Genomic DNA, 20,927 nt, shown 5'->3' on the forward strand with positions numbered 1-20,927 from the left:
TCACATGTGTTTAATGTTACGCCTGGTGTCTTTAGCTTCCTATGTTACCACCCTGTCCTCCAGCGGACACAAAGCAGCAACACACTTGGGGCTCAGTTTTGTTTGTTAAAAATATACAAAAAGTTGGTAATTATGAATTCTTGTATTATGAGGCCGGCGTAAAAGAAAAGACAACCGCGCAGTACTCTGCTGACGTTATATAAGCTTGCGCTCGGCTCAAATCACAAAGAACCCGAAACATTTTAAAATTTGGGGGGTTTTCACGCAGACGCCCGGCGATCCGCCCAAAATTTGATAAATATAGAGCTAATAAGCGCATTTTCATTAACCAGTATAGCCGAACAATGACTTGCAGCGGATGAGAGAAAATGATCGATGCGTCGCGGCGAAACAGGCCCGCATTTTTCGGATCAGCGCGTGGCCCGCACTTCCGAAATTAACCCGACTGCAAATGACATCCGCGCGGCAGGTCACTTCGAACAAACCTCGGATTCGTGCGCGCAGCTTGTGTGCACGTGAGCGAGCGTGGTACATTATAAATCGTTCAGCTTCGCTAAGGATAGAAACGGGAGAGGAAGGTAGGTAGTCAGACGCGGAGTTGTTCCCAAGCATGAAACAAGCTCCGTTTCTGCGATTAATCTTGAATGTTTCTCAGATGCAAGTCGAAGAGACTGCGTTGTCACTAAGTCCTTAATTTCTTTGACCCGCGATGACTAGACTCTGTTTCCGAAGGAGAGACGCCGCGACAAAGATCCGTTAGCTGATTGTGTTCGCCGCAGAGATCCCAGTGAGAGATGCAATGCGTCACTCGATGTGGGCTCGCTTGTTTATAGGAAGTGGCCGGTGGAGCGAGTTGATGTGGGGTAAATGCCTTCGGGGCTGGAAGCTCCGATTCAGATAAAGTTGCCCTACGGGAGTCAACAAACATTTATGTATACATCCAGAAGGTCAGAAAACAGAATTCCCTGATGAAGCTTTGTGTCTCGTAACAAATGTTTGTCATTGACCAGCTTCAGTTATAACATTGTGCCCGCTAGCGTTATTTGTGCGTGGACATGTGTTGTTCCGAGCCGCATATCAACAAGCTCTTTCCAAATCTGCTAACTCAATAAATGAAAAATACCAAGAACACAATAGGCTTCAAACCCGAGTCCGCTGCGTGCCAGTCCAGTATTCTACCAGTGAGTCATGCTGGTGCTTGGGACTCGTTCACAAACTTGCCTTAGGCAGGCTTGATGTCGGGAAATGAATTGTGTTAATATGAGTAATAAAGGGTTTTAGAGCAGCAAAAAAAAAAAAAACGACGAGGCGTCACACAATGCAAATAGCGTAACGAGTGGGTCGTCAGATTCTCCAACCCATTACAAAAGCTTGTGTTTGATCACTGTGGCGCATACCAACTTCAAGCATAGATAATAATGCCCTAGTGGGTATTAAGCAAGTGTGCTTGCAGCAGTTACTCAATGAGTGTTTTGAAAAGGCTCTGAAAGGCCGCTCTTCTAACTTTCGCTGTGACTGTGCTGCGCCTTCCACGCAGGCCTGGCGTTTTTTTTATTCTTTTATTGATGGCCTCACTAATGTACTTGAGTTACAGCCTTAGAAAAGCAAACTGCTCAATCAGTAGACTATTTCTTAACCTTGAATGTCTAGTGGCTTGGGTTACAGGCAATAGTCACCAAACCAACAGGAATTGTTAGGGATCGTGATCATTGGACGTATGCAAACAGTAGCGACACACGAGCGATATCACGTGGATCACGTTCTTTCTAATTACGATAGGGTACAAAACGCAATTTGACTGCGTGATTGCTCCATAGCGCCAAAGCGGCAGCATGTAAGGCGATGTGAGCCCAGAATGCACCTTTAATTCGTAAAAGTTTGGTTGTTTACAGACAGCTGCCAAAATCTGCTTTTTGTTCGATGGGAAACACAATTTTGAGGATTTAGAGTAAACTTGGCCCGAAAGCATGACCATGCAGAGGTACAAATGTACACTTTGAAAGTACGTTCCTTTGTTTGCAACTAAGGTGGCGTGTTTGGTGTCTACGTTACTATTCTTACCAAAGATGCCCAAACTAGCCTAACAGCAAGTAGTACTAACGCAACGCTGCGTCATGTTCAGACTGCCAAGTAGAAGGAAAGACATTCTTTAAAATAGTTTGTTGGCCTGAATTGTTCCTGCTTGAGTTCCCACTGCGGGGTAAAAATGTACCATGCATGTCTTTTAAACAATACGGGTATGCCAGAGACGTTGACATAAATGCCATATTGTTTTTTTAGCTACCCTGTGGTCAAATCGTTTTGTTTTGCTTAGTACGCTACTTACTGAAAAGAAATAGACCGAGACATCTGCCGCAAATGGATCCTCTCTTTCTACCTACGCCTTTGCATTAGCAATAGGCACGCGCACACACACATACATATATACACGCACCTATCACACACACGATCACGCACACACCTATGTAGATTGTCACCGCAGAAAGATATTCGAACAAGTGACCGTTCTAGCTAATATTACCTTCAGGTAATGTTTTTTTTTGTGGTGCCTTTACGTCATCGAGAAGAGACGGGGTGGTCAGATATTTACCTATGGGGGTGCACTCCACCGGTACTTCAGTGTGCGTCGCGAGACGGCTAACTTCTTTGTTATCTTGTGCTTCCTCGTTTTCTCAACCAAGATAAACAGGGGGACGGATAGACCTCTTGATCAGGTAAGCATGATCTAAACATGAGCAGACAAGTGTGTTTGCAATAGCCACGTCACGTCAATATTCTACAATACATGCCTGGAACAAACGTCGGGCTCCATCAGTAAAAATAACGAACATCCATCTCCTATAGACACGCCCACTTAGGAGTAAATGTACAGTATGTGTAGAGAGCTACGAGAACCGTTCCATCGAGTCAACACTCGCGAGTCTTCTGTTCTGAGACGGCTACCCGAAAAAAACAACCGTGAGCACAAAATCAACACGACGTACGTTCTTCTTTAGCCTAAGCTCATGTTCAATTTACCAGTGAGCATCTGTGCACAGAGGGGGCTAAGGGGGCCCAAAGTACCTCAAGAAGATTTCCGGCAAACGCTGAAGACGAATCAACTCAAGGATGAATTTTCCATCGTTTTGTGCTTACTCATATGAGGGCAAGTTTGCTCAGACGAAAGTGCGAGCTTCAGTTAACAGGTGGAACAGCTTACTCATGTTCCGACGTAAAAAGAAAATGCGTCTAACCAAACAGGACATGTGTCCCGTCACGCAAACGCTGTCTCACCTGCCACGTCTCGTTACGACACTATACAGGTGAAGCAGGTGCGAATAATTAGTTATGACATATTTTCCGCTTAAGAACCACATAGAACTGGAGCATGGATTGAGTCCTTAGGCATCCCCCGCCGGGCATTCGTATGGGTTGTTTGCTTACCCCGAAAAAAATGCCAGCTTAGATTGCAGCTGACGATCACTTACTGGGCCAGAGAACGAGCATTTCCTGTTCAAAGATTAAGATTAGGATGTTGTAGATTGTCGGCGCATACATTCCTGCGAAATTTGCAGGTAATCGACCTGCCCGGTATCCTGCTTTCTGATCAAACGGAACTAATGCCCCTGTTTAAGGCGTAGCATGGGCATGCTCCTAGAAATTCCAGCAGCCCGAAGCAACCTTGCTTAGTATTAGAATTAGGACTAGGATGTTGGAGGTAGCCTGCGTATCAAGCATTGTCTTAATCAGATGAAGTACAAAAAATGTAACAATGTGATAAGAAAACGACGAGTTCAAGCGATTGTCCTCGTTGTTCTATTAGTTTGTTGTTACATTTTTTTTGCGCTTCAGCTGTTTAAGACATGGAATACCAACTAGCCCACTCCCACACCTTGCTTCAAGCATTGTGAAATTTGAAGATAATTGCTCCGCCCGGTTATCCCTTTGCTAGTTGTATTGAACTAATGCACTTTTTTGTTTTTTTAACTAAGCGCAGCCGTGCTCTCAGAAAGTCTCGCGTACCGCGACGTAACGATACCCGGCGGCCTAAGTGCTATTCCGCAGCAGTATTGTACCCGACCCCTATCTCACTGCACCACTCCCCAACATAATTGTCATCTATAACTTGTCACAAGCGAGGTCTGTAGCAATCGCCCCGCCGCGGTGGTCTAGTGGCTAAGGTACTCGGCTGCTGACCCACAGGTAGGGAAATGGAATCCCGGCTGTGGCTGCTGCATTTCTGATGGAAGCGAAAATGCTGTAGGCCCGTGTGCTCAGAATTGGGTGCACGTAAAAAAACCGCAGGTGGTCGAAATTTCCGGATCCCTCCACTACGGCGTCTCTTTCATAATCAAATGCTGGTTTTGGGACGTTAAACCCCACATATAAATCAATAAGGTTTGTAGCAGTCAAAAACTTCAAAAGAAGTCGCGGCATCTGCTTCCTGAGGATCCAGTGACCAATTGGAAACACAATATCAATTACACTGGCACGTGGTGATCTTAAACGTAGTAGTTACTCAAATAAGCATTGCCGTTCTATTTTTAGCTCACGCCACTCAAGTAAATAGTGTTCTATGTCACCACACTCCTTGCAAGTCGGGAACAATGGCGTTGCGGGGAATCTGCAGCCGGAGTCACAAGTTCTTGGAACTCATATTAGACCAAAACCTGCGAAACTACGTGAAAAAGTGGCTGACCGCCATTGGTCACTTGTTCAGGTTCCTTGCTGGAAAAAGTTGGGGAATGTCTGTGGAGTCTATGTTACAGCTGTGCAAGGTATTATTTATCGTATTCTTGCGGTACAGCCTACCTGTAATATCTAAAACGTGCAAAACTAACCTGCGCACACTCCAAAACATTCAAGCTCAGGCTCTGGGGATGTGCCTTGGTTTACCCCGCTCTGCATCGACGGCCGAAATCATTACCATTGCAGAGGACTACTCGATCATGACACACATTAACATCGAAACGATGCATACGTACCTCAGGCAACATGCTAGAAATCTTTCCCACCACTTGGCAACCCTCGATACTGAGAGGCCGCGCACGAAATTTAGTGCAATTGTCTGTACGCATCGTGCATCGTTTACGTCATATTTTACGCCTGCGGAGAAATTGGTGCATCCTCCGCGGTGCCTGACACTTCCGCAAGTACGTCTTTTAATTCCAGGAATACAGAAAAAAAAATCGAATTTGCCTTCATCAACCCTAAAACAATTGAGCTTGCACCTCTTGCATGAAATGGAGAATAACCACGTGCACATAATCACCAATGGTTCAACCACAGCGTCTGGTTCTGGCGGTGCGGTGGCGATTCCAGCTAGAGGCATCACTCTGCAAATCAAGCTGTCCCACGTCAGTATACGTTCATGGCGGCAGAACTTGCGGCTTTGCGTGGCGCCCTAAAGTACATCAAATCCCAGAGACCAAGATAATCGGCTGTGTTTTTCGACTCGAAACCGGCCTTACAGAGCATGCAGTCAGTTCTTCGACGAGGTTGCCACGAACAGTTAACATACGAAGTTGTCAAGCTTCTTTACCCCGTCACAGAAACAGGCCACGAGATCAATTTTCAGTGGCTACCTGGTCATTGTGGGATCAGGGGCAATGATTCCTAAGACAACGCAGCTCACACATTCGACCAAGAAGACCAGACTCTTCCGAATCCTTTGTCAAGGACAGACGCTGCAAAGGAACTTCGTCTCCAGGCACGTAGTCTGTGTCTGTTGGAGTGGAACAGCCCAAGCATAAGACATACGAGACTCTACCAAATACACCTTTCACTGAAACTTCGACCTCCAACCGGACTTCGTCGACGTGAAGCTTCGCTTCATTGTCGCCTTTGGTTGAGGGTTGCCTTCACAAAAGCGTATACAACCCTCATTGGATTTACCGACAATGCGAATTGCGACGTCTGTGGCACCGAAGGAGAGATAAACCATCTGCCATGCCGTTGCCCTCAATTTGCCCCTGAAAGACAGCTTTGTGACGTATTGCGACAATTGGACGATCAGCCACTCTCTAAACGGATGCTACAGAAGCACCGTCCTCGTCGTTTGTCTGCAGTCAGAACCGTCTTGCGCTTTTGGAGGACTACAGGCCTATGTGAACACCTTTAACTTTTGTGTAGTGCATTGCATACGCGGCAGCCCACTGACAGACAATCCTTTTTTTTGTCTCTTTCTTTTCCCTTCCCTCTCTCTCTCTATCATCTTTTTACTCCCCCTTCCCATTCCCCACAGCGTAAGGTAGCAAAGCGGGCATGTGCCTGGTTAACCTCCCTGCCTTCTCTTTTGTTGTCCCTTTCCTTCTCCGGCTCCCTGATCTTGTGTAGTCATACTGGTGTACGCGCTGATACCATTTGGATGCGATAAAGCAAACAGGCCTCTTCCCTTGATAGCCATTTTGTCACACATGGCTGGTGAGGCGTCAGTCAATATGAATAAAATTCCTGTTCACAGCTTCTCATAAAAGATGTTAATTGTCTCCGGGAGCCGCCTTTGTTGATGTAAGTTGCAAAACACCCCGGGCACGTCTGTCAGCCCGCTTGGTCAACCCTGCTTGGGACATCGACTTGTGAGCTATTTCACACGCAGTGTTTTACTGAACCACCATATGACCACAGCACATTTAAACATATGTGTCACTCAGAAAAGTATCCCAAGAAATCTCCACCGACCTCCTCTAAGCCAGCTCAACGAGTCTTCGAACCGGCCTCCTCTCGTTTGGGTGCTCAAAAGAGAAATAAAGAGACGCCGATGCACTAGTGGCACACGCGTATTTATCAGCGACAAGATTTCGGTCTCTCGTTTGACCTTGGCTTTAAAATAGCAAAAGAATGCTTCCCATTAAAACAAAAACAAACAAACAAACAAAAAACAAATCCTTCACACTCTGGTCACGTCTAATCGAAACACTTCTGAAGCAAAAAGAAACTTTCTTCTATCTCATAAGCAAAGATGCGAAACATAAAACAGTTCTGCGGACCATACACGTCGGAATCACTCCTTTTTATTCCGAAATTTTAGACGTTCGCGCTAGGCAAAATAATATCTGCGCTGAAATGCAATTACACGCTCCCGCCGCAGCTTTTCGCCAGCTCCCCCAATCTCTTCCCGGTTTCATATCGTAGTCGACTGTTCGAAGGCAATTGCGTGAGGCGAGGTTTAATATAGGGACCCAATACGGGCACATGTACTTCTACGTGCACAAGATATGCAGCTTAGTACATTCCACTCCTCCACAGCTTCCGCAGAGCATGCTTGTCAGACGCTAAAAAGAAGGGCCGACATAACCACGCCGTGTAGTAATATGGGTGCGGTAAGCTGCGCTGCTGTGCTCTTGAATTGAAGACCACTTGTGTTGCCACGACCGTTCACACGATCCCCAATTATTTTTCAAAATTTCAGAACGAGAATCCTAGGCAAATCTCGTCTATATGCAGACGTTGTTAATTTATTTGCTTTTTGACTGACTGTAATGAACATATCGCGAAGTTTTTCATATACATATGCAACGTTGTTAAGACCATAGCGCTGAACTGACGCAATAAATGCTACAGGGGCGGTTGAACTTCGTTAATATTCAATAGTTTCACTTGACCATTCGTTATCCGGTATACATAGGAAACCAGCGCTCGGGATTAATTTTGAGTAGCCTATCAAAATGTGCTCACGCTATACTCTATTCAAGTAAGTTAGGCTTTGGCTGATTGTGCCTCTAAATGACTGATAAATTAATTCAGATGAAATTACAACATGCTTCACGAAAAGCTCTTCGATTTGCCTGTTTCGTCTGCCCATTAGGAGTTCGCAGGTCTTGCGGTAAGTGTGTGTGCTTATTTTTGTAAACGGGAGAGATTTACCAGCCGCACAATGTTGGTAAACTAGCTAAAACAGATGGCATTCTAGCAGACATAAACAACAAAAACCATGGAAGCTCATGGGTTGCGAAAAAAAGCAAGCATTATTCAATTAGAACGTCGGAAAGGATTAGAGTGACGGAAACGAGCCAGAGATAAGAAGGTTAGGTGGCATGATGAAATTAGGTTATTTTCAAGCATGAAATTCAATACGCTCACTGGGGTCAGGGTAAAAGGAAATATTTTGAAGAGGCCCTGCTCGTGCAGTGGTTGGAAGATAGGCTGCTGTAGATTACGAAAATAGTTTCCTCTTTACACGAGGTAACTGTAAGTAAATTTTAACGCGATAGCGTTAAAAAGCTCGTTTGACAGAAAATCCGGCGTCGGTGTCATTGGTTGCGACCAACTCGAGCATCTTTGCGTTACCGAAAAATCGAGAAATATGCAAATAAAAGAAATCATAAAACATTAGGGGTGGGGATTGAACTCATGTCATTTGCGTGGTAAGCGGGTGTTGAACGAGAAAGTCATGCCTCTGCTTGTTAAGACAGCGAAAATAACTTCCTCGGCTTAGAAATGCAGTGACTTGCATGTTTTACAAACACACGCGTCCTGTGTACTTGTTTCGAAATATACAACATGAAATACTGCCGTAATAATGCGTGGGACAAGCGTACATTGCCATCGGGCATCAGAAAAAGTAATTATAATGACTTCATAGTTTAAGGCCAATCACCCAATAGAAAAACCACACACTACTGCACCCTTAGGGCCAATTAGTGGGTGCATACGAGTTCGAAAAGATTTCGTCACTATGTGGTTTCAGTGCGCGCTAAGAACAGGAAGTAGCTATCGCTTTCAACTAACGATTGATTGATATGTGGGGTTTAACGTCCCAAAACAACCATATGATTATGAGAGACGCCGTAGTGGAGGGCTCCGAAAATTTCGACCACCTGGGGTTAGCCTTAAGTACCCTTAAGTACCCCCTTTTTCTGTGCTTCTGTTTGGAACGATGACCAAGAAAATTGTGAAAAAAAGCCCTTACGTTACAACAGCATAGCACAACAACCAAGACATTGTATACAAGTATAATACTTAAAATTTGTTATGGGCCTTCCATCGTGCATTATTTAATCGATTATTTCCTGTTTTTTCTCTCCTCCCGAAAGAGTGAGCAGGCGTTGTGCCCCTCCAGGTGGCATTTGCCAGCTTGCTCTCTCCCTCTTTCCTCTGTGTCATAGTGTATCTATGTATGCAAATTAAATAATAATAATAATAATAATAATAATAATTGAAACTATAGAAGTTTTCATAAACATCTCCACCACCTTAAAATTCACGGTAAAAGCATTACAAATTTACTGTATACTTGTACTACACCGACTGCCACAGTAATGTTATAGCCAACTCTTTTTACAGAGTATTAGCTTGCATACCAAGATATAGGGGTTGAGACTTACGCAATATTTGTTCAGCCATATTTCTGATGTAGCTTTCCTTGCTCCAACGCCAATTTCCTGTTCTATGTTTTTCTTCTGTTAATATAAAGAATGAAATGAAAACTTCATACAGCATAAGTTGCGCTACTGCCTCAGCCATTTTCCTAAGTTCTATTTTGCTTCCCTTGCGAATATTCTAGTGACTCGATCATCATTCGCTTAATTGCATGCTCGTGTCGTCACATCACATTGCATACAAGAAGGACAGCTGTGGCAACTATACGTAAAAAGGGGCTACATAGAGCCGTGCATCGCATAGCACAGGCCTCCGTCCTCGACAAGAAGTTCATGAAATATTAATGATGGCTATATACAGGCAGGCCGACGATGAGGCAAGCGTCCACCCAGCCCCGTAATGAGATTCCAGTGGGAGACTGAGGCTCGGTGAAAGTTATATACAAATATGAAAAGTCCATAAAAAGATGGAGGAAGGGGTTCTGGTATTGAGCCAAGGAAACGACGAAAAAAAAATTCTACTATTTAAGCTGAGTGTGTGTTACATGGTTGATTGATTGGATGAGTGCGGTGTCGCAAAACTTGCTTGGTGTGTTTTGAGAGGCCGTCAAATACGTGCAGGAACTTTCTGTCAACTCATGTTCCGGTAGCTATTTCGATGCGCATGTTATTATGACATCCAAATAAATAATGAACAATATTTCCGATGGAGGCGGAAATGCTGTAGGCCCGTGTGCTCAGGTTTGGCTGCACGTTAAAGAACCCCAGGTGGTCAAATATTTTGAAGCCCTCCACTACGGTGTCTCTCGTAATCATATGGTGGTTTTGGCACGTTAAACCTCACATATCAATATATCAACAATGAACAATAACAGCCCGTAACGCGTCATTTGTCTGCCAAGTCGTGCAGCGGTTGCATGAACGCTATTGTTAGCTGACTGTATGAGTAGACGCAGTCGCATGATAACAAGATATTAAACTGATGAAGCGCTGACACATAAAGCTTGAGAATATGTATTCTAGCTCGCAAAGTGCAGTTTTCCTGTGCAACAAAGTTGGATTGTAACGGTTGAATGAGCCTTAGCAACACGTCTACTTCTTCTATGGCGCGCGACTAATGGTATGAACTCTTTTAATTCGAGCGATTTCACAAGTAAGTGGGTAGAATCACCTCGACATGCAGCAATGAATGAAAAGCTAGTGAGATATATAGAACTAATTATAGATGATAGAAATAACCGATAAATGGCAGATGATGGACAATGTATCATGAGGCACAAAGAGGACCAATACAGACACCCGTGGACGCCATTTTACCTTACTTTGTCCGTCCATGTACGCGTCTTGATTCACTCACCATTGCGCACTGTTTCACGCAGGTAGAAACATTATAAAGCTCTTACGTGCTTCTCGAATGCAACTGTAACTATACAAAATATATGCAGATTACCAAATTTAATTTTACCACTTTCCGTTCTTCTTCATTTCGTGTTTACTCCTTATGCATTCCCCGTGAGGTGTGACTAAAAGGGCAGCCCTACAACTTCATTGCATTTGTAGACATTTTGAATGCACAAGAAGAATTCTTGTAACGGTCACCGATGCATAATATGCGTGCGCATTATCTTTAGTCAATTACGATCTGGTTTTAATTTAACTTCACCGATGCTTGCTCAGTCCCTACGCATTTCGCGGAAGCAGATGTACGCAATCGAGTTAATTGCCTCTTCTCGAAGTTTCACAAAACGACGCGCTCGTTTTAATCGCGTTCACTGGTTTTGCGCGAGAGAGTTCAGACTTCGAAATTATCGCGCAAACTACGCCAACTATTCGTCATGAATCGGCAAAGGCAGCGTTTAACCGCTCGGGTAGTCTAGAAGGAACGCAAGGACAAACAGGGTGAGGGAGAAAATTACTGTAGTAAGAGAGGCGGTGATTGAAAATTCTTTCGTGTGATTGCACCAACGCACAGCTTCACAGACTGGAGCGTTTTTAAACCACTACGCGTGCGCCTGCGAAGTCTCTGTGCTTGGAATGTTTGCGACAAGACTGAAACTATATTGGATTCCTAATTTCAACTTGCAGATGTAATCAGTGAACTGAAAATTGACTTCAGTGGTTAATGTTCACGCAAAAGTTGTAAAAGTAGATTTAGCTGGGCAGTATATAGGCTGTCATATATTAAGTTGTCGCGGTTACTGATTATAATTGTCAGCAGTTTTTCAGCAAGTGAGTAACGCGAATAAGTTTGAACGAAATGTCAGCTGACGTCATTTCAAAGACAACCTTTCAAATATCCCTTTTACAGAACGTTTCTGAAGGAGACTTTGGCGTCAGGATTTTAAGAACATCGCGATACAGATCGTACGAATGTCCGAATTCTGGACCCTGATTTTGAATAAAAGAGCATTTATCTTACAATTATATTTCAACATATGGTAACGGCACAGGGTGCTACTCTAAAGAAATGCTTAAGACCGGTCATGTTTCTTACCATATCAGAACAAGCCGTAATTAATTGCAATAGGCAAGAAAACATTGTGAGTGTCATAAAGCAATATTGCGAAGCTTGCGTCAAAGAGTCATACAAATATATGGCACAGAGAGAGTCATCTGAGAATCGAGCCGCTGGCGATAGGTGGGCTGTCTCGAGCGGCTAGCGTAATTGAGACCCTTGGTCTACTACAGCCGTTTGTTCATTCAATTTCTGAAGAGTAGATGTGATGTTTGCTCTTTATAAAAAATACGGTGATAAATACGGCGCCACGATGGATTATCAGGTGCTGCCAGAGAACACGTCCTCTCTGAAGGTCTTGCGTATTGGTTCAATATTTTTGTTAAATGCGAAGCATTTCTTTGCACACTGCAAGCACTTTTGGTATCTATCTATCTATCTATCTATCTATCTATCTATCTATCTATCTATCTATCTATCTATCTATCTATCTATCTATCTATCTATCTATCTATCTATCTATCTATCTATCTATCTATCTATCTATCTATCTATCTATCTATCTATCTATCTATCTATCTATCTATCTATCTATCTATCTATCTATCTATCTATCTATCTATCTATCTATCTATCTATCTATCTATCTATCTATCTATCTATCTATCTATCTATCTATCTATCTATCTATCTATCTATCTATCTATCTATCTATCTATCTATCTATCTATCTATCTATCTATCTATCTATTTATCTATCTATTTATCTATCTATCTATCTATCTATCTATCTATCTATCTATCTATCTATCTATCTATCTATCTATCTATCTATCTATCTATCTATCTATCTATCTATCTATCTATCTATCTATCTATCTATCTATCTATCTGTCTGTCTGTCTGTCTGTCTGTCTGTCTGTCTGTCTGTCTGTCTGTCTGTCTGTCTGTCTGTCTGTCTGTCTGTCTGTCTGTCTGTCTGTCTGTCTGTCTGTCTGTCTGTCTGTCTGTCTGTCTGTCCGCTTCGGTGCTCTCGTGATCACTATCTTGGCGTGTTTAAAAATTCGTATGGGAGGGTAAGGTGGTTAGACAAATATGACGTGCTAGTCAAGACGTGAATAATGTCTCAATCCTGTTGCGTACGCCGTCGAACACTATCCGCTAGACAGTGGCACATATCCGCGGACGGGTATGTGCCACAGGTGTGCGGGTGTGTGCCACAGGTGACTGACACTTCGTATCTACCAGGAATGGCGAGAAAACAACACACATGGGTAATTTGAACGCTTGAGAGTTAAGGAAAAGCTGACATCGGCAGCGCTGACCCGACGTATGCAAAGAATAACTGTCAGGATCTCCACAGGAATCAAACAACACAGGCATTCTTCGTGGCAGTCAATCATTCTACCCTGAGCCACGCTAGGTCTCGGAACGACCTTTCAGGTAGACCCTAACGTTCATGAAACGTCAATTGTGGTGGCCGTGATGGCTATTTAGTTTATAAACATTGCGGTTGTACTCCTGTGATACAGGCGTCACGGCAGGTTAGCGTCATTTGTTGTTAAATGCCATCCATAGAAGTTGATTTATGTACCAGTGTCCAGGACCACCATCCTCGCAAGCACAAGCGCTCTATATAAACTTATCACTTCTGGTGTTGGTAACGCTCATGTTCTTGTTGGCATTGTTACGCATGTGCAAACGAGTGGTTATATAGGCATCTTCAAATTTTTAACATATATATGTGTGTGCGACATTTGTACATATATTTAACGTCATTTCATAACGTGTCACTCCATATGAGGATTACAACACGGCCACCTTCTCTCCACAAGCTTTGCATAAGGTAAATTTCCTTGGCCCGTATTGTCCGCCAATTTTTTTTTTTGTTCAGTTAGTTCTTTTTGTTGCGTTTCCAGTCTCCTTCCAGTAGCAGCCTATGCATTGCTGCAGGGTAGACATTATTGCTGGTGTGCTTTCATACATTTGTATTTTTCCATCGTTACGAAATATATACTCGCTTTCAACGACACAAAAGTAAAGGACTGCTCTCCTGAACAGGAGTCCTGTCCACACTCTTTATAGAGCGTCCCATTCATTCTACAAACTGCAGTTCTTCCCTTCTCAAAGAGCGCTTGTCAAAAAACTTGTCGCCGGTATCAACATTAATCCTTCAACTCCTCTAACAAGTCTCTTAAAATTTTAACCACTTTCTTTCATTGTATTTACGGGAATGTAATTGACATTGTGACAAATCCTAAAAAAATTCAAACGACTTGTTGTTTTTGCAGGGCTTCTCATGGCTATATCACTGACAGTGTTCTTGACCGTAAAGATGTGCTTTTATAGCTTAGGCCACCTTCTCATTTTCCGGTGAGTACTTCTTTTCACTGTCATAAAATGATACTGGCTTCATTGAAGAAGGCGACAGGCTACACAATTCTCGGCAGCTAGTAATATTTTGCTACTTCAAGAGGTCGCACTTGCAAGATTACATTGCTTATTGAGGAAGCCACTGCTCTGTGGACAGGTATATATTTTATGCCATTTTCATCACTGGCTGGCTTCTAAAGAAAAGAGCATACGGCTAATGGCTTGCTGTAAAGCGAGGACCCTCGATACGTAAACGCACATAGAAACTTTTATGCACTGTACAGTGCGGTATACTAGAGTATAGTACACCACACTAATATATTAAGGTATACAAGTGCTGTGTACTAGAGGCATGAACTTATAGGTCCATGCCTCTATTTATAAAAGAGCGTCTGTCTTTGAAGAGGTTTTGCGGTAAAACAAGGTGTCTGAAAAACTGTCGAAGCGAGATAATGTCTTCGAATATATTGAAATAAATGAAGCTGAACGTGGACGACGAACCTTTCAAACCACTTTCGGCCATGACACTAGACAAACAAAACTTGCATTGCAATCTTGCCAACAAGATGGGCCTTATGCAGTTTTTCGTGAAATATACGTTGTAGCTATTGCTATTTCATTGTTCATACGAGATTAGCGCTGCTCTTACAAAAAAGAGAAAAAAAATCAAAATGTTTTGTATCCTATGACTTGTCTTTTGTTTCCATCTTCGCGAGTCCTGCTTTGTGTGTGCAGTCTGTGCATAAAAGACACCGACAAGAGAAAAAAACACAGTTCAACATTTTTGTTCGTTAAGTTATGTTAGCGCAAGTTGTGCAGTTCACAATGACAGCGTCAACAATGTCTTGTTACAGACTAAAACACCCTTACTGTCTCTCTACGCGACATGTGCCTTTGAATTTACTAAGTCTCACTTAGTGGAAGTTAGGAAAAAAATGCATGCTTGAATTCTATCACCTAGCGATTCATATACGTTGACTGAATTTGGCCTTGCGTACGTTGAATGCTGAGAACTGATGAGGCCCGGAACTAAGGCCTCCACCCTACGAAGATCGCACAATATCCTTCTACAAAATAAAGGTTTCCCTGTTTATCTTGATCTCCCTTCACCATCTACGACGTAACGAATAAACACGACCGGCCTTTTAACAAGCAACGTGAGCATGGCAAAAATCTACCTCAAATGAGTATATATCACTATGTCGTAATAACTTCGATTTCCTTCGGGCTATAAATAAAATCGCGTTTTCCCCAGCAAGCAGCTGAACAAGCAACACAGGCAAGCCACTAAGAAAACGTCACTGCGCTTACGTCTCCCGTAAAAAAAAAGTAGCACCATCTACGCTTCTCATCAACACGTCACTCAGCCGTAAGGCTACGCATGTAAGGGCATCAGCGCTTTATGGCAACGAATATCGAACGAACGCCTATTGTTACGGTGCACTAAACTTAGAATGTGATGGCTGAAGAGCCAGATAAAAAAACAGCAGGAAGGGACGGAAATGCCTGCTGAGGGAAGATGTTTTTTTTTTTTTCTTCTCAATCATGGTGGGAGCACCACGGCGGTGGTCTAGTGGCTATGGTACTCGGCTGCTGATGCGCAGGCCACGGGATCAAATCCCGGCTTCGGCGGCTGCATTTCCGATGGAGGCAGAAATGTTGTAGTCTCGTGTGCTCAGATTTGGGTGCAGGTTAAAGAACCCCAGGTGGTCGAAATTTCCGGAGCCCTTCACTACGTCGTCTCTCATAATCGTATCGTGGTTTCGGGACGTGAAACCGCACAAAAAATAATCAATCATGGGGCGACAAGGGGCTTGGGGCTGGATATTAGAGCGATTCAGTGTTACGCCACCCAAATGTGTTTTTGTGCGTGCCTGATTGTGTAGGGCATGGGCCATCATGCTGAGTGCACCTCGACAAGCCTTCCATATGTTGCTTTATCATGCCACCTAAAGCAGCTGCGTATATGCTGCCGTTTTGTATCACGACTGCGTTTTTAAGTTAGAAAGTTACACCTAAGGACAGAGGAAGGTGTTATGATAATGATCATTACGCAAACGTTGCCAAAAATCAAGGAATCAGGAAAGACGACAAGAATGACGCTAATTGCTATAATCCATCGATAGTTACAGACAAAAACGTCCGTATTTTAAAAATATTATTTAGAAGTGAGCCTCATGCAGATCGTTGAAAGAAACATTATGCATGCATCAATGGCTACAAGCTGCATATATTGGCAGTGCTTCTCTTACAAACCGCACGTGTCGCAGCGATCGCACGCTGCTTCCACGCTAGCTGCGGGCATGCGTGCTACACAGGATGCCATGCTCGTCATGAAATGGACTAAATTGTGTCGCCAGCAGGTTTTGTCGACTGCGCATAATGATCAGTGGAGAATTAAAATGCATCAACCCAGCGAGGCTTTCGGACACTATACCACGCGTGGGTGAAGCGCCAAATCACTGAGCATGCTGCTTGCAAAAACTGCTTCTCCGCAATAAAATCTTTATTGCGGCAAAGCCAACTCACGAGTAGCGTTTTAATTTTAAGCGCGAATGTCCGTTGCAGAGGCGAAAGAAGCGACCTAAGCATCACCATCGACTCTGAACAGTGTGAAGTGCAGCAGTGGGGCGAAGCAGTGCGAGGCGTACATAAAACAAAGGTGACTGAAAATTTCGCGCGTTAGGTCCGGCAATGGGCCATCGTCATCGAGGCACTCTTCTGACTACGGAGAATCGCATGCAAATTAAACTCCCCTAAAACCACATTCAGCTCAGCTTTTGTTCTCATGGCCAACTTTCCTGTACAAGCCCTGACCTTTGGCTGAAGTTATGATAGTATTATGCCAACTTTTGTTGGTCCGTTCCGTCTATCCGCTGTAATCCAATTAACGAGTTGCTTCATCGCCTAAGCGAGGATGAAGACGATTAAGTGGCGTGCGTTAGCTCAATCTAAAAAATAAAAAAAAACAGCCAGAGTGACCAGACGGTAAACTAACCCGATTATGCTTATTGGAAGATAATGCGAGGAGCTGCTGCGTTATTGCTTTTGATATGTGATTGTTTCTGGCTCTTGAACACAACTATAACTTTAATTTTTATACGTTTCTTTTTATTTATTTTTGTCTTCATGTTCGAACTAACTTATTCTTCACTTCCTTCATTCACATGAAGGAAGTGAAGTGAAATTTTCGCAGCTCTTACTTGGAATGAGCTGCGAGAATTCTTATATCTTGAAATTGTTATAATAGAACAATTTCAGGAAGCTTCGCTTCCATTTTGTTACGGAGGGGAGGAGAGTGGCAGGATTGACAGCAGCTACGGTTATATATACTAATTGTACAGAAGTAAAGTATGAAATCCTATGTGTACGTTACAAAGCAAGTAAAATAACAAACTAAATGACACTCTCACTTACTGAAAAAATTAAGGAAGTAATTCTCGTAATAGCCAGAAAACTGGTCGCATCGTTCCTCTTGGAATAGTAGAATACAGTTGCTATGTTTTTACCTTAAACAAACTTACTACCGAAAACATGTTTACAACATTTGCCCACGCATACGATGGGCTTCTCGACTCTACGTAGATATTTTCTTGCATAGCTTCCTCTACGTTAGTAAAATGTGGAGCACGGCACCTCCAGAAAACTTCTTTTCACTGCAAAGAGTTGAGTGAGGGAGGCATACCTTAGCCGAGATTAGGCAAGCGAAGTTGATTATGAAAGTACATACTTATATATTGGCGTGAAAAACCCTGGGATGGTGAGAGATAGATAGATGGAGAGAGAGATATCAGTTTGTGAAATTGGGTAGTGCATGCCAATGTCTTCCATGCTTTCCTTCATCCTTGTGTGCCTGAGTGGCTTTTCAACCAACTTGAGGTTGTACATACCAGCCAACTCAAACATCCGTTTTGGTATAGCTTATAGGATTCTATTTGAACCAATAATATGCACTTGCCACACGGCAACCTAGTTTACTACAGTCAACGGCTATGTGCAGAAGAATTCCGATTTCGCGGCGTTGTCGGCCTTGATGGTTTTTTTCCGACTTGCCGAAGGATGAAAATACCAGAATCCCATCTACCGGAGCTCCCAGACGTCTTCACGAAGATTATACCTTCTTCGTTTAGGGAGGTATAAATCACGCCGCTTCCCGGAAGACCAGGATTCCTATACTGCTCGATAAGTAGCTCACGTCACTCGCAAGAAGAAGAAGAAGAAACTATACAAAAAAACAAACGGTCCTAACTCTGGCCCGGTTGGTTGCTTTTGCTTTGACAGCCACCCGCCCCTTGGCAGGAACTTCAGCGTACACGTAAAATAGAGAACCGAACACTGATCGGCTTTTCCCGATGTGAGCACGCATTCCAGTAGAGCTTTCAAAGAAAAAAAAAAACGGATTAAGCGTTTCTACCGCCATACTTATCTCCGCAATGAATGTGGCCCCGAACTAAATCCTAAGTTTTCTTTTTCGTGTTCTATTCATTGCTGTGCCAGACACTTCTGCAGCTGTACCTGAAAGAAAATTTTATGGATACGTGAAGAATTTACAGCAAAAGGGAAATCGAAAAACAAAATTTAAAGAGAAGCCGAAGCACGAAGAGTCTGTAAGGACAGTTTGATCCCTGCTGAATCAGAAAAGCGATGTGAAAGTTCTCAAAAGTGAATGCCAATAGCACTTTTAGGTGGAAAAAGCAGTGGCAGTGGCCACTGGGCTTCTTGAGACACCAAGCGAACACGGTGACGTCATTCTCGGTATGCCGCGTCAAGCGGTACAGCTGAAGTTCCGGCAACGGCACGTCATGGGATAATCACGGAGGTCGGGGTTAATGATAAGAAAGAACACTTATTCTGGACAGAGGAAATGAAGATGACGTATGTTTCCACGCCCCACACTTTCAGCGCCCTCGCGGTGGTGGAGAGAGACAAACTTTTGTTTCTCATGTTTCTCATGTTCTAAAGCTTCTCCTGCTACAACCGCAAAAACAATTATGACATCGTCAACAGTAACGTCGGTCCTTCCTTAACACGAAGTTTGATTGAATTCTAGAGTCTATTCAGCTTCCCTTTAAGGGCATTATACTTTTTGCTGTAGCGAAACATTCAAAGTACATTTATCCAACTACCAGCACACTTTTGCTTTCCTTGGAATAAATTTGTTTGGAATGCATCGGTGCACAACATTTTTCTACCACGTTGAATGGTTTTATTCTGTTTACTCCTTCCTGTGCGCTTTCCCTTGATAGATGTCTGTCCCACAAACACTCAGCAAATCACCGTCGTAACTTAGTAGCTTATTCGTCGTGCAGCTATGATTCAAAACACTGTCTTCGTTCTCTATTGTGGTCGCTACACCTTGGCTGGAGAGAAATGCGAAAACATTCATGTAGTTGGTCATAGACGTACTTTACAGTACTCAAGTTGATCGGAACCAGTAGAGGGTCACTGTGTACGGTGAGCGTCTTAATAATATTGTCCTTCAAGCACGTTAGGACCCCAGAAGTTTTTTCTTCTTTTAGGCTTTGTCAAAATCCCTAGCAAATCTTTATTTATTGGCCAGAAATTAATTGCTGTGTTATTTATTTATTTCAAATGCTATCAGTACACCTGTAAGAGTGAAGAAAACGTGTATACTCTGTGTTCCATTGCCGTGATTCTAAATATTAGGAGTTAAAACATTCTTTCTGATCGTTAAGTTTTTCTGGCTTTTCTGGAGTTCCTACAGTGTGTGCAAGTTAACAAGGTTAAGGTTATGTTAAAGAATACAAAGAGAGAATGTTGTATATAGAGACGAAAGCATTGTTTCATCAATAGACGTCGCCCAGTTTGCACTAGCAGAGTTTTTTATTCATTAAAAATATTAAATACAATGAAATAAGAAAACGTCAGCAGACCTGTTATAAAAAAATTCAGCAGACCAGGCTCAAACAAGAGGACGAGCAGGTATGATAGTGGCCATGTGGATGTGAGAAGAATCAAGAATGTTATACGTAGTGGTTATATAAGGTCCGTGCCTACTCCTCTGGTGCACTTGTTTTTCCGCAAGTGATTCTTGGACGGCATATTATAACATTGTTTCTCGTTGATAACTTTGCCACTACTTTGTTCAGTTGGCCATTTAAGCTAGTGCGCATGTTTTCAGGATAAAATGTAGGTAGTACGGCAGATGAGATGCAAGGGGTCAGACAAGATGCCATAAATTTTTTGTCACCATATTGCTGTGTCAGTAACGCGAATGAATTGAAGAATTGCAAGAAATTTTCATTTTATGTATTCGTAGCTTTAACTTGTAAAAGGGTTGATGCTTGGCAAGTGTGTGTGGATTCATATCGATATGTCAACTGCGCGTATAGAATGCTGAGAAAGGGACAAGACGACACAAAGAGCGCTGGACGACGCTCTCTGCCATGGTTGTCTCTGCCTTCTCTAAACCTTCTATGCACCATTAGCATATCGAAGTAACGCGTGGCCCCATCGCATTTCTTGTGACGTTTATAAGAATAAGGACAAAAAAAAAGTAAGCCAATGAAAATAAAAACACATACCAGGAAGTAAATTCAGTGTGTCGCTGTTTTCCCCTGCCACCAAAAAAAAAAAAAAAAACTGGTTATGGGTTCCAACTACAGCTTCCAACTTTGCATGCAGTCATCGGTAAATTTCTCCGGGCGTTTTCAGTGAACAATTCTTAAAGCTTTTAGCGGTATTCAAGTATATTTCTGGGATGACATTTTTTTTTTACTGTGGGCACTTGTTTACCACAGTAGCCCGTTCTGAAAGGCGTAAAGTTAATTTTCAAGCTG

At 43.0% G+C, this 20,927-nt stretch overlaps 1 long non-coding RNA gene across 1 annotated transcript in view; it reads left to right on the plus strand.

The window, feature by feature from the left end:
* The window catches only part of LOC142803678 (uncharacterized), a 354,643-nt gene that overhangs the window by 231,522 nt on the left and 102,194 nt on the right, over positions 1-20,927 (plus strand). Inside the window, exon 2 of the long non-coding RNA XR_012894222.1 lies at positions 14,046-14,127. This is a non-coding gene — a long non-coding RNA (uncharacterized LOC142803678). The remainder of the gene's footprint in view (positions 1-14,045; positions 14,128-20,927) is intronic.

Source organism: Rhipicephalus microplus, chromosome 3, assembly GCF_043290135.1.
Source record: "Rhipicephalus microplus isolate Deutch F79 chromosome 3, USDA_Rmic, whole genome shotgun sequence".
Taxonomy (NCBI): domain Eukaryota; kingdom Metazoa; phylum Arthropoda; class Arachnida; order Ixodida; family Ixodidae; genus Rhipicephalus; species Rhipicephalus microplus.